This window comes from Haemorhous mexicanus, chromosome Z (assembly GCF_027477595.1).
Source record: "Haemorhous mexicanus isolate bHaeMex1 chromosome Z, bHaeMex1.pri, whole genome shotgun sequence".
NCBI classification, from domain to species: Eukaryota; Metazoa; Chordata; class Aves; order Passeriformes; family Fringillidae; genus Haemorhous; species Haemorhous mexicanus.
This window is the reverse complement of record NC_082381.1, coordinates 21917737-21932433: the sequence shown is the minus strand read 5'-3', so window position 1 is coordinate 21932433 and position 14697 is coordinate 21917737. Positions and strand designations below refer to the sequence as shown.

At 47.3% G+C, this 14697-nt stretch overlaps 1 pseudogene; it reads right to left on the bottom strand.

Moving 5' to 3' along the window:
* Positions 1-3057: 3057 nt before the first annotated feature.
* LOC132322457 (E3 ubiquitin-protein ligase BRE1A-like) lies at positions 3058-14117 on the bottom strand (annotated as a pseudogene).
* Between the last annotated feature and the right edge of the window lie 580 nt (positions 14118-14697).

Here is a 14697-nt window from a genome sequence, read left to right as displayed (position 1 = left end):
ATGAGGGCAAGGAAGGGTAAGCTGTTCAGCATCTGAATAAACACTGCATCAACCCAACTGACTGTGCTTTTTAAATAGGGTTTCTACCAATTTTTAAAAACCACTTCTCAACACATCCCATGTTACGGAGAAAAAGAAAGTTTGTAACGCTGCCTCTTAACTGTGGTCTCCCAGATAAATCACCAAAGTAATTTTTACCCTCCCTGTATCTCCAGGCACCTGCAGGGGTTGCCCGGGGTGTTCTTGATTACTTCTGTTGCCTTCCCTTCCCCTCCCTCTCCCCTTTAGATAATCAGATTTCTAGAAAAATTTCTAGCTTTTTCTTTGTGTAGCATCTGGTACCTCACAACCTCCAACATCACTAGTTTAGAACAGATGAGGATTGTTCTTTTCATTAAAACACAAGGAAAAAAAGTATTTCAGTCCAATTTTATAATTATTTTCATCAAGGCTTTTATGTCCTTATCTCCACACACATGAGCCCAGACCGAAAATGTTAATCATACCTTCAACAAAAATGTTGTTCTTCAAAGCTCCAAACACCAAACCCTTCAACAAATCTGACTTCATTTAAAAGCAAAACTAGAAATGGAAACATGTCAACCACCTAATAACTACTGTTAAGCAAGTGTTATTTCTGGTGGTTGTCTGAGGAGCTTCTCCCATGTCAAATGCAGAACAGGGATTGCTCTGAATTACTGCACCACCAGCTGTGCCTTTTCAGAAAAGACCCAAGTGACTGCTGCCCAACAGAGACATATTTTGGCATGTTATTTTCTTGTTCAGCCACTGCTCCAGCCTGATCCCCTGGGGACAGGGGATTGCTGTGGGCTTCTGTGGGAAGGGGAGTACCACAGGCACACCAGTGCCTGCCGACTGTGGCACAGGGGAGGATCTGAAGCTGCACGGGAGACTGGAGACAAGGCTCTTCTTTCTTGCCCAAGACACCGAATTTAGAGAATGTTTTCATAAAGAATAACACCACCGCTTCACTTCTTTGCCCCAATACTTACTAGTCCTGAAAAATTTTAACTGTTTCCATCCATTCTGTTTCTCAGTGGTTTAAATACAAGCACAGAGAAACTCAGTTCTTTCAGAAATCAGCTTGAAATAAGCTATTACTTTAGAACAAAACCAAGCCATTTTTCTTGCTAAGGGAGGACAGGAGTTTCCAAAAACTCCTCTGTGAAACTGATGCAGATTGTTTGAACCATCCATCCTGCCAGGAGCAGAGGGAAGCCAACCCAGGCAGTGTGCACACTGAGTTCAATTTCAGTAGAAAGGGGATACAAGAGAGGCTGGGGATGGACAGAGGGGCTCTGCAGCTCTGCTGGGGCTGTTCAGTTCAGGCTGCTGCTCTCAGCTGTAAAAGGAACTCTTGCTGCTGTAGCAAAGCTGTGTGAAGATGCAGACAGTTTGTTCCTGAGCCAGGTCCTTGTTGAGATGAAGAAGCATTTGTACCCCAAAATCTACCAGCACCATTACCACACCATTCATCAGCCAACTTGCTGCCAGAACCTGTAATCCCGGGAGCAACTTCCAGGGGAAGGGGAGCAGGTTCTACTCTCATTCCTTCTAACAGTTCTTACACTGTGGCAGGAGCTCTCAGCAGCCCAGGTTCCCCTTGGAAAGGCAGGATGCCGTGTTCCTTCTCACTTTTCAGGATTCCTCATCATTTACAAGGCTTTACTCATATATTCTGAATGTTTTCACCAAGATAATGAATAGTGTAAGAGCATGTGATGAATTCCTTTCACTTTGTACCTGGTATTTCCTGCAGGGAGGGAATGGAGGAAGGCAGGAGATTCCATGCTTCAGGGAAGGGACATCCATGAGACAAACCTCTGACAGGTGCACCTTCCATGCAAGTTAGGTTTACAGGGAAAACACTACACCCTAGGAAGAAATTACACAAATCAACAACTTCCTCTTTTGATTTGAGGAGCAGACTTCCAATGCAGCCTCCAGGTCAGGGAGCACTGAAACTCCAAGCCACATGATATCCCTGACAAAATTCCCAGCAGCCGTGACAAAATGCAGCATCCTGGCGCTCCTGTTGTGTCAGGAATAAGCTGGGGATACAGCCAAAGGGACAAAAGTTGCTCTAGCTGAGCATATTTTGAAAGGAGAGGAAGGAAGAAATCATGTGTCTCTAGTGCAGTTTAAAGCTCGTGAGAAACGTTTCCAAGAACTGGACAAAGGATGGGAGAACAGACAGTACCAGAGGCAGCAGTACCAGAAAAATAAACCAAACAAGAGCTTCAGTAAGAATTTGTACATAACAAGGTTAATCTTTGGGGTAAAGCTGCAGCAAAGGAACCACCCAAAGTCCTTTTCTGAGAAGGACAATGACAGCAATGCCTCAGCCTAGGGGAAGGTGAGCACATCAACCAAGGCTCGTCAGTGGAATGCTATTTTCTAAGGGTCTCCAAGATCTCTCCTTTCTCCTCTTCTGGATATTTAGATGTGTGAGTTTGGGCAAGGGTTTCCTAGTGCAGCAGCCCTCAGGGGTTCTTGCCCTGGCTCAGGAAGATACACAGGTACCTGAGGAGTTGCTCCACTGAGTCTACAGATTCAGTTCCTTGGCCTCTCTGGGGCCTGTTAATTGGGAAACTCTTCCCTCCCAGGAGCAGTGCCGTTCCTTGATGGGATTTAATTAGCAGAGCCGTCAAATGAAGCTCTCACTGATCTCTGCTGCAACTCAGCTTCTATCCCACCTAGGCAGCACTTCAGCTGCATGCCCCCACCTTGGCAGTGTGAAAGCAAGGGATGGGAAATTTCCTCTCAGACACAAAGAACACACAAAAACCGAGGGCAAGACCAAAGGGACAAAGCCAAGAAAGGAATCAAGATCCAGAGCTGTTTCTTTCCAGACCCTGAAGGCCCCTCCCAGGAGACACTGCAGCTCAGGCAGCAGAAGCTGAGGGAGGGAAAGGAGGGAAAGGAGGGAAAGGAGGGAAAGGAGGGAAAGGAGGGAAAGGAGGGAAAGGAGGGAAAGGAGGGAAAGGAGGGAGGGAGGGAGGCCGGCTCGGCACCAGCGGGGGCTCTGAGAGGGCCTCAGCCGATGTAGATCCTGTGGAACTCGGCCCCAAAGGCAGCATTGCACTTGGGGCAGACACACAGCGAGACGCAGACACACAGACACACCGACACACACAGAGACACAGAGACACACAGAGACACACAGACAGACACATAGACACACAGACACACCGACACACACAGACACACAGAGACACACAGACAGACACAGACACACACAGACAGACACAGACAGACACACAGACACAGACACAGACACAAGCAGACACAGACAGACACAGACACACACACGCACACACACAGACACACACACAGACAGACACAGAGACACACACACAGACAGACACAGACAGACACACAGACACAGACACAGGCAGACACAGGCAGACACAGACAGACAGACACACACACAGACACACACACACAGACACACACACACACACACACACAGACACACAACAGGAAAAGGACTTCCCACTTTTCCTCACCCACCTGCTCTCCATAGCAGTGAACCCGCAGGACATTGTAATGCTCATACAGCAGCCTCAGCTTCCTACAATGACAGGCCCCTTTGAATCCTGATGCATTCCCAGGCTGGTGAGAGGAACACTCCATCCTGGACTGATTCCGGTGAGGACAGGGAATTCTCTTCAGAGCAGCTCCCATGCTGCTACGTTTTGCATTCTGGAGCAAAACACTGTCAGAAACACAGCACTGTTTTAGCTGCTGCTGAGCAGTACTTACACAGCACAAGACCTTCTGTGTCTCATGCTGCCCACCAGCAGGTAGGCTCAGGGTACCCAAGAAGCTGGGATGCCACACAGCCAGGACAGCTGATCCAGCTGGCCCAAGGGGTGTTCCATACCCTACAGTGCTGTGCTCAGCAATAACAGCTGGTGGAAAGGAGGCAGTGGGAAGATGTTCAGAGCTGCAGCATTTATTAAACAACAAGAAGGCCTGATGAAGCTTTGCCTTCCTGGAGATGGCTCGACTCCTGCCTGCCCCAGGAAACAACCAATTAATTCATTTCTCCTTTTGCTTGTATGGACATCTCTGCTTTAACTGTTCAGCTGCCTTTATTCAGCTCACCTGTTTTCTCACTTTGTCCCTTCCGATTCTTTCCCCTTTCCCTCAGTGGGGGAGAGAACAAACGCTTGTGGGCAGCTGCCTGAAATAGATAACCCACACCTCCATCTCCCCACCAGCTCTCTTGTCCTCTCTCCTGTTTCCCTATTACCTGTGTTTTCAGTGTCAAAACCTCCTCTGCCAGCTCCTCCTTTTCCTCTTTCAGCAGTCTATGGATCTGGTTGGACTTGATACCTTCTGACATCAGCTGGAAGTTGGCATCATCCTTCTCCCGCAGCTGCTGCATCAGGATGTTCTGCTCTTGCATGTCTTCAAAGGCTTGGCCTGTGACATCCATTTCCAGCAGCAGGGCCTCTTCCTCCTGCAAAAGCATCACAGGCTCTGGCCAAACTGTGCCCTGGACCCCCTAGAGTGAGCCTGAACATTTTATTCAGAGACACCAAAGCTAGCGAAGATGGAGGAAGATTCTTGGTGTCAGGGAACACCATTATCCCAACAACCAGGAAAATGAATTCCCTACAAGTCTGCACCACAGCAGAGATACCCTGAAGGTGCAGAGAAAAGATGGTCACCTGTCACTTGTCTGGCAGAATCAGGTTTGACACAGTCCTTGCCAGAGCTGGGCAGAAACCAACACCCAATTCCCAGCAGCTGAACAGCTGTCAGGTAACACCAGGCCAAAAATTCTACATGTGGACAGCTCGACAGCTTCCAACTAACAGGCTGCCGAGCTCCTTCAACTCACTTTGGCCACTTCAGCATTGACAAGGTAGAGCAGTTCTGGTCTACAATAACAAGAATCCAAAGTCTGAGAAAGCACACGTCAGTTCATTGGCTTGCCTCTATCCTGCTGAGGTGGTCCTGCTCTCTCATTGGATTGAGCCTTTTTTAGCAGAAGGATTGTACCACTTCCATGCAAACATATTCACTAGATGAACTGAGGAGGTAGTAATTCTTAAAAAGAAATTGTAATCTCTTTCCCTAATGGCTGATAAAGCAAATTCTCTTCTGTGTGCTTCACCAAGCTCACATGTTTAACTGTTTATTTAATGCTTAATTGTTATCAAACATTTCCCACCATGGCCTGCCTGTGATATCCCAGAGCTGAGGCTGGAGGAGGTTATTTTGCTGGTGGTTCTTTTGCTTGCTCAGTTTTCTTCCCCTTTGGTAAACCAGCACCAAGCTCCCATCTCTGGCTCACACAGATATCAATTCCTTCTCTCTTCCTGGATGTAACCTGAAGGCAGCTCCTCCAGTTGCCCCAGCCAAAAGAGAACTCATCAGGAATTTCTCACCTGCTTAGCCATGGCAAGTTTCTTCTGTAAATATTCAATCTGTTCTTCCACTGCTTGGATCTTGCAGAGGGCATCTTCATCAGCCATCTTCTTACTCTCCTTTTTCTCCTTGTCCTCCAATTCTTTCACCCTCTGCCTCAGTTCTTCAAGCTACAAGAACCAACCAGAAACAACAGTAAACACAAGGATATGCCCTGAGCATTGTTCAGAGCCTGTTTTCTCCAAAATTCTCTGAAACGCTCAGGACTGCCTTCAAAGCATGGCAAAAAACCCCAGGTTGTTTTGACAGAGTAGTACAGGCAGATGTACCATGGAGATGGGCTGCAGGCCCAAGATCTTGACTTCCACACCTTTGAAAATTTCACAGCTTCTTTTATCAGACTAGGAACATCAGTCTTCTGCAATTGTACATGGATGGATATGGGCTCAGAGAGCATCTGCTCCTTTAAGGCCATCTGGTCAAAGACCTTCTTCCATACAAACAGGAGATAACAGGAAAAGGAGGAGGTAAAATAAAACATACAGAGATACAAATTTGGCAGACAAATGGTAAGGGAGGCAGTGATGAGAATGAAACCTGGTCAGTCACACTAACTGATGAGAGCACACAGGAGTGTAAAAACCCTTACTCCATCAAGGTTATCTGAGTGTGGGAGAAGGAGAAAACCCAAAATAAAGTCTACAGAGACACAAACCTGACAAAACAAATACAAAGAGAGGAAGCAAACCTCTCCAGTCACAACAGCTTCCAAGAAACTACAGGAAGCACCTCCAGGAAGGTCAGCTGGGACTTGGTAACTGATGACACTGTAAAGCAGGAATGGCTCCTGAACTGGGACAGCTGTGGCAATCAAGAGCTGCTCAAATCCAGAGCAATGTGCAGGAAAATGGAGACCAAGGATGAACAATTTGGGCTTAGACAGAGAAGGATATAAAAGGAGCCAGTCCCATGGGAAATATGGGCACTCAGTACACATTTGTCTTGCTCAGCCTTGCCCATGATCATCACAGCCTGTCCTGTCCTATCTCCTTGTATCTTTTCCTTACACATTTTCCTAAGTAGCGCCATGTAATTGAACTCTTTATCCCACGTGTGTGTGCTGCACAGAGGAAGTGCTGCCTATAGGTGAGACCTGCTTGTGAAGAAGGCAAGAGGGGCTTGGAACCACAGGGGTCCGAAAGAGAGGGACATGCTGGAACTGAAGGGAGCTGCAAATGGGTCTGTGCCGATGAACCTAGAGATTGTTGTGTGAGTGTGCCTGCACTAGCAACCAGCCCCTGTTTATCCCCAGACCATTCCAATAGCTAAGTGACAGAGCTGAGAAGACAAACAATCCTCAGTTCTGAGGCGAGAAACAACACAGTTCTGCTGCAGAGTACCTGAAAAGAAGTTTAAGTACCACATGAAAAAGAAAAAAGGAAGAGAAATCAGAAATACCTCAGCTTTTGCTTTCTCAGCTGCCATGAGCTGCACTTTGTCTCTCTGCTCTTTGGGGGCAGAGCAATACATACCTAGCAACAGTTTCATCTCCTCCTGGTTCTCCTGGACCTTCCTAGAGAAAGGGAGACAGACCACAGTGAGAACACAGCAGCAAAGCCTTTGACACATGGGTTGAAATGCAAGAAGTGAGCTGGAGATGAAATAGGTATCCTAACAATAAGCTACAAACTATCCACCTCTGCTTTGGGAACCATCCACAAGGGGGAACTGCTGTCTCCTCTATTAATAACCTGCTGCTGTGAACTTCTCTGCTATTGTTATGACAGCAACAAATCAACATTACTTGACCCACACCGTGAAGTATCTGCTTTGGTAATTCATGCTTTAGGCTACTGCCCTGACCACATCACAATCAGATACAGAGGGTGTCAAGAAACTCTCTTGGTTCCAAACTCCAGTCATGCTGATCCTGGAAAAGCAAGACCACGTGAACACCCCAGCCTTGGGCACTGCTCCCACAGGAAAGGGAGAAACAGCAACTCTTCCTTGAGCTCAGCCTTCAGCTGCTGGATCACTTCAGCCTCCTTCTTTCTTCCATCTTCATGCTTCCCTTTCTCCTTTTCTTTGGACTCTCTCTCCTTCTCAGATTCCTTCTGCTTTTCCCACTCTCGTTCCTTTTCCTTCTCTTTCTCTTTTTCTTGTTCTCGCTCCTTCTCCTTTTCCTTCTCTCGCTCCCTCTCTCTTTCCTGTCTCTCCCACTCCCATTCCTCTTCATCTCACCTGGCCTTCATCTCCTTAACATCTTCAGAAGCAGCCTTGGGAACAGTCCCTTGGGCAGAAGGATCAGCAGGCTCCTGCTTGATCTCTGCAGGTTCCTCCTTTGTGTCTTCAGTGCTGGACTGGGACTGGAGAAGAGCACTGCCACCGCGAGAGCGGATCTGGCCTGGAACAGCAAGAGAGATGACCAAGAAAACAAACCTTTCAGTTCTTAGCCAGGAGTCTTCCTCACCCCCTTCTCCCTTGTCTTCCCAGATCCATGCTTCCATGGCCCCTTTTCATGGAGCACCACACAGCTACAAAGGAGGAGCATTTGTTTGGTCAAAGGAAGCAGCAGAGCGCAGAGCTCCACAGAAAATTTCACTGCATCCTGCACAGCGTATCAGAAGGGTTGGTGCTCCTGGCAAGGGTGACAGCATTCCCCCTTCTCCTAAGCACTTTCTCCTCTTTTTTGGCATCTCCTGCTGTGTTACCTTGCTCAGGTCAGACTGGGCCTCTCTCAGTTTGCGCTTGTATCTCAGCACCTCTCCCTTCAGCTGGTGCTTGTGATTCTGGAGGCTGCTGCTGAGGGGACGCATCTCCCGATTAATGGGGCCTGCAAAAGCAGAAACACCTCTGCAACAAACCACACTTCTGTCCACCTTCTTGAGGACTTTCATGGAGATGGAAAACAAGCTCAGTGACAATGACAAAGAACAAAATAAGACTATCACCATTTTGCCACGTAACAGAGCAACACAAAACATTTGCAGAAGGAAAGTCATGCCAGTTTTATACGCAACCATAATTCTTTGCAAATTCACAAGCCTTAAGTTCCCATTTAACATTCTTTTTATACCCATGATCCTAAGGGAAACGTGGCCTGTTACAAAAACAATCTGATTTAAATGCAACTTCAGAAGTCATTTATTTCCTCTGATGAAATTTAAGAAATACTGCTTTGCTATCTAGATTGTCCTTACCGACTAGGAAATGAATCTTCCCCCCACAAGTCATTTTTAATAATGCAAAATACCCTGTCATAAACCAAAGCGTTAGCAAAATGTATCTATTATGCAGCATCTTATGAAAGAAGTCCGATAACATGGAACTGGCCTCCCGATAAAACAGGTGAAGAGCTTTGTTTGTTGAGATGGGAAGACCTGCCGGAACCAGTATTTAACAGTAACAAAGAATCAAGCCACGCATCCCAGTGCACTTTAGCCCCTAATGGGCATTGGTGGCTAGGTGGTATTTGTTTTTAGGCACAGCAGAACACAGCCATACCGGCTCGCTCCCTAGCAGCAAGTGTCTGTTCAAACTCTATGCTCAACATCTCACACTCTTTGTGGACTTGTGCCAGGGTGTCCTCCAGCTGAATCACCTCCGTGCGTAGCTTCTTGTGAAGGCTGACCTCATCCCTCTGAGGAGCAAAAAGGAAACAGAACTCAGTGCTTTGAACCTGGAGTATCTCTCACCTCATCAATATCAGGTACCACCAGAGCCTGACTTATTGCCAGCAGCGTCTATTTCCTGAGCATTTGCAGAGGCACACGGAGCCAGCAGTGATGGCTGGGGGCACGACAGAGCTCTCAGGCTGGGGGAGCAGAGGTGTTACCTCCATCGGCTCCACCTGGCGCTGGTGCGTGGCGCGGGTGCCGTGGAGCAGCGTGCGGGCCTCGTCAAGGTGTGCCTTCAGCTGCAGACTCTCCTTGTACAGAGCAGAAAACTGGGACTGCACGCAGCGGTACTCCGGGGTCTCCTTCACAGCCTCTTCCACTGCCCCTCGCAGCTCATCTTGCGTGGGACACAAGAAAATGCCACAAAAAGGAAAATGATCCCCTTGCCTTTGCATTTGGTTTCTGTCTCTCAAGACAGAACAATAAATCAAGCTGCCACAAGCAAAGACAAAAGTAGAACTTGAATAGCACTGCTGTGAAGTAGGTCCAAGTGATACGACTCAGTACCAACCTTAAAAAGTGTCTGTGCTCTCTTCATGCGCTGGGCTGCTTCTCTCGCGCAACCACGAGGGAAGTTTTTCACTCTTGGGTCCTGAAATAGTTTCTCTCAAAGATATGACCTTGGAAAACATAGTAAATTGGAAACACCCAGATCAGTAAAGATGGACACATAGAAAAGTAGGAGAGAACAGAGAAAATGCACATGCAAGTAGACATTAGGTCAGCCTTCTACCAGTAAAACATAATCACTGAAAGAAAGAGAAATAAAATAAACCCAGAGGTATAGAACTGAACTCCTAGGAAAAAAAGTTAGCAAATTATAGTGACTAGCAGCAGTGAAAGAGACACATATATACATGCATTCAGCTTCAAAGTAACAGCAGGGGAAAAAACCCCTGTAAGCTAAAGACCACTTCTCCCTAAACAAACTCATGGGGATAAACAGAATTCAGAGGTGCCTCAAGACAGTTTTCAGCATCAGATCTCTGGATTTAAGTTATTGAGACAGACATTTCTTGTAACTGGCACTGACCACTAAGATGACATTTGGATTATTCTCTCCACCATATACTTATTTACCACAGCGTCACAGCTTCTTGTGTTACCACTTTTAAAACATCACAGACTCACAGGCTGTCTCCTATTTATACATCCCCCACAGTGGGGAAGACAGAAATTCTTTGACTCTTTCAAGAGCCTGTCTCCCCACACAAGTTCCCTGATTGTTTCTGTTCTCTGGTTCCACTTGCACAGGACGTGGGGAAAGTGGAAGAGGGATCACTACTTGTAAAGAGATGAAAACAGTTTTAACCAGATCTGGTTAAAAGGACTCCAAGGTCAGAACGGGACACGGGCAGGAAACCATCACAATTTCCAGCGCTGGCCACGCGGTGTCACCAACGCACTGAGCTGCAAGTGGAGCCACAGACTCGCTCAATTGTACCTGGAGCAAAGTGGAACACAGCTCAACAGCAGGCTCCGAACAGACGCTGCAATGAGGATTTCTGCAGACACAGCGCTGCAAAGCTGAGGGCAGCCCATCCCACAGAACACCTTCATCCTCACACACCTACACACGTCTCACCTTGAGCTTTTCATTCTGTGTTGTTACTTCCTCAACATCCTGACCTAGTTCCTCCAATTCATGAAGGCGATTCCCAGCAAGCTCTTTCTTCTCTTCCAGCTCTGCGCTCATCTCCTCAAACTGTTGGGATAAACTGCTTGTCAATCCTACTCTTAATGTGTCTCCTGAGAGTGCTAATGAACTGTCTGTTCATGCAGTAACAGCAGCTACACCCTGAGCAGTCAGAGAACTTGACCAAGCCAGACAGAGTCTAATTCCACCAGCTGTTTCTTAAATAGAAAACTCATACACTGACAAAATGGCTTGCCCAGAGTCACCCAGCTTTGTGGCACAGGATCTAAAAATTATACAAAATAAGTATCCAAATTCTGTTCAAACTGTGGCCCTTGTTCTCCTTCCATTTATTCTTCCCCTCGTCCACAACCAAGCTCCTGACCTCACCTTGCGGGCATTGATGGTGATTGTTCCCCCACAGAGGATGCTCCCAGCTCCATACACCTTGTAGCATTTGGAATTTACCTGCAAAAAATGCAAGACATTTCCTCAAGACCCAGTGAAATACTGACAAGAGTGATGCAGCAGGTCTAGGACCAAAGAAGGAGCACTGCAGATTCTCAGCTCTCCCAGCAAACTCCCAGAGAGGATGTCACACAGCAAAGTCCCAGAGAGGATGTCACACAGCAAAGTCCAACACTGCCCCCACTTCCCAGGGCTCCTGGCCAGCGCTTACTCGCTCCAGGACGTCGGCCAGGTGGCGGCTGAGCCTCTGCTCTCTCTTGTGGATCTTTTCAATGTCCCACTGAAGGTCATCAGTCATGGTCTCCAGGACAGACACCCGGGATTCTGCTGTCTCCACCCTCTCTTGCAGCTTGGAGAACTGCAATCAAAGGAGTGCTTCAGCCAGCACATTGCATAGAGCCAGCTTTTCCTGCCACTGCTCTGGAGTCATTTTTCTCTTACTCATCATGTGCTTTTCATCTTTTGCTGTGGTGACAGACTTTTACGCAATCTGAATTTTACACTGGCTAAATCTCAACACAGCAACAAAATTAAGACAAAACTGAAAATGGAGAAAGAGCAGGAGGCTGGTAATATCTGGCAGAATACAGAGGCAGCCACCTCAGCGGATTCAAAGCCTTTTTTGGATTTTAATCTTTTCAATCCCTACGTCCATCTGCTCTACAGAGCACCTAAGTGCTCAGAGGTCTAACGCTGTGCAAGACCAGCATAAACACAATTTTTAAATCAACTGAAATCTCTCCAACATATGCTGCTACTAATGGGAATCCTGTAACAGCCAGGATCATCCTGTAACTGATATCATTACACTGTCAAATTACACAGAGAAACCAAGGAACTGAGAATGACAGGAATGTCACCTCCACTGTTCCAGGTGTCTACACAGCCACCTCAGCATCACGTGCCCCCAGTTTCCCTGCTCTCCCCTCTTCTTTAAAAGTTAAATCCATTCAGTTCCCTGACATACTTCTATCCTTTCCTTTAGTGATGTAACAAGCAAATCAATCTGATTTCTACAGAAAATCTATCTACAGCTCTCCACAGCAACAACCCTTTTCGTAACTTTCAAACCATGCTCTTCCTGTGCCCCTCCAAGAAAATGAAGTGCCTTCCAATCCACAGGAACCATAAATTATGCTAAGCAGGAGCCTAAAGCAGATTTCTTTCTCTCTCCTATTTATACCTCCTGAGACATGACTCTGTGCTTCTCCTGAAGAACATCAGCCAGTTCCTGCAGCCGGTCCATTCTTGTGTGACAGGTAGGCATTCAGCTCCACTACTGCTTCTTCCATCAGTGAAATATCTGAAAGGTGCACAAAGAAAAGAAAATTAATGGAAATCAAGTTTTGATTTCTGAACAGCAGGAATTAAACCAATGAAAAATTGTTTTTACTCCTGAACAGCAAAATACAGAGAAATGAGAAAAGAGAAAAGGAGATTTCTGGGTCTAACTTCAGTTTAATTGACCTCTGCCACAGGTGCTTCCTGAGGGCCTGATCTCCACCTACAGAGAGCTTTGACCTGCACTCCATAAGCAAAAGGCTCTGCAGTTTAACAGTGCTGCCCTATTTCTCACCCGTGGGCCATCCCCTCACACCAGAGATCACTTCAGCTGTGTCTGTGCCAGCAACCCAGCATGCCCAGGGACATCCGAATGCTGCCCAAATTCATGCATAAACCTGCTGCAACAGGTGGCCCAGGGTGACACACCAGGCCAACACACCATCACACCATGTGACAACCACAGCACCAGGGTGACAGCTGAAACTAGAGCACCTGAGGACAGGCTCACCTGGCACCAGTGTCAAAGCTACTACCACAAAGTTTTCGACTGCCAGCCAAGGACAGCAACACTTCCCTACACCAATGCCAGACTTGGTCAGAGGACACAGAAGGCACACCGAGCATGAGCTGATATCCCACCCAAGGTTTCTTTCAAAATATTCAAAATCTAACCTTAACTCCACACCCTCCTGCAGCTGAGATTCTATCTCCTCGCTGGCACTGCTGGCTAGAGTGGCCAGGAAGGAGAATGCTGGCTCCAGTCCTTCCCCTGGGAACATAAAAGGGTTAAAAAAAAGTGTGTTCTAGAAGGCAGCATATCTCTGCTCTTCACAATCACCAAAAAAGTCTCTTTCAGCCTTTAGAAATGAACATCAGCATTGTCCACAGCGGAAATCCACTTTTCCCACTGTCCCCAGACAGGTGCCTCACCTCGTTCCCTCTCATCTTTGCGCTCCTGATTACTGTCAGAGTCTGGTTCAGGTTCTGGCACCAGCAGTGCTCTTCTTTCAGACAAAAGGTCTCCAAGACTTTGGTCCAGGTCGAAGCATTTAAGGATGATGCAGATCTTTTCATCCAACTGAATGACTGGACCGGCAAGGCAAGACAAGATAAAGAATGGGTGTGAACAAAAGGAGGGCAGTGGTACAGGGAGACAAGAAAACTGTATATGAAGTAACAGAGGCTGTTATCAACCTGATTCCAGTATAGGTGGATAATCAGCAGAGAGGCCTCGTGGGTGGCCTGCCGACACTCCAGCTTCTCAATGTGCTCCTGCAGCTCATCTTCGGTGGCCTGGTGCTGGTCGAGCATCTCCGCCAGCTTCCGATTCTTGGTCTGAAGGGTCCGGATGTCCAGCTCCTCCTGGGCACAGGCACACAGGCCAGGTCACAGAAGGGCTCATCCTGACCCCAGAGACATTTCTGCCTCCAGATGAAAAAACCAAAAGATGGAGTGGGGCTATGCAAGGAAGACATACCGTTTAAGGAACACCACCAAGTTTAATGGTCTCCGCAGTGGTGCCTGAATTTTCAACCCCTGCCTTCTTCTCCGGAGGTGCAGAAGGGCCAGGCTTTCCAGCCGTCCGTTTATTGCCAATTCCAGACATGGTGGCTGAAGTGCACAGATTCCCACCTTCTCCAAGTTCTTCCTGAACATGAAAGAACACTATCCAAAAAAGGCCAAAGACGCATCCACGCGGTCAATTTGATTTGGGGTTTTTTACATGCTGATGCATCACGGTAACAAAGAGCCCAAAAGAGAGAAGATCATGGAACTAGAAAGATTTTGAAAAAGATTTGTTGGGAGGAATGGATGTAAAGTGGAAGACAGCTAAGGAGGACTGTAAATCTCTACAGTGACCTTGCAGCTGGGAATAACCCTGGACAAGTCAGTGATCCTCTGGAACAGGCTGACTTGAAGGGTGCCCACATCTCTAATACTGCACCTCTTCCCAGCTGGTGCTTTGGGGATCCCACAAGGAGCAAGGTAACAGACACAATCTACTCCTTGTCTTCTAACTGGGAGATTGTGCCAGCCTGTGCTGACTCACACATTCTGGTCCAACATTAAGCCGTAAAAGACACCAGCAGGATCTGCACTGCAAGCAGTGACAGGGAAAATATCCACTGCTCTGTAATGCTAAAATTGAAGCACTGCACCTTGTCACCCTCCTTGCAAAGCAATCTTCATCCTCCAGATGAAATCCTCCATCTCTTTTTTGCTGCATTA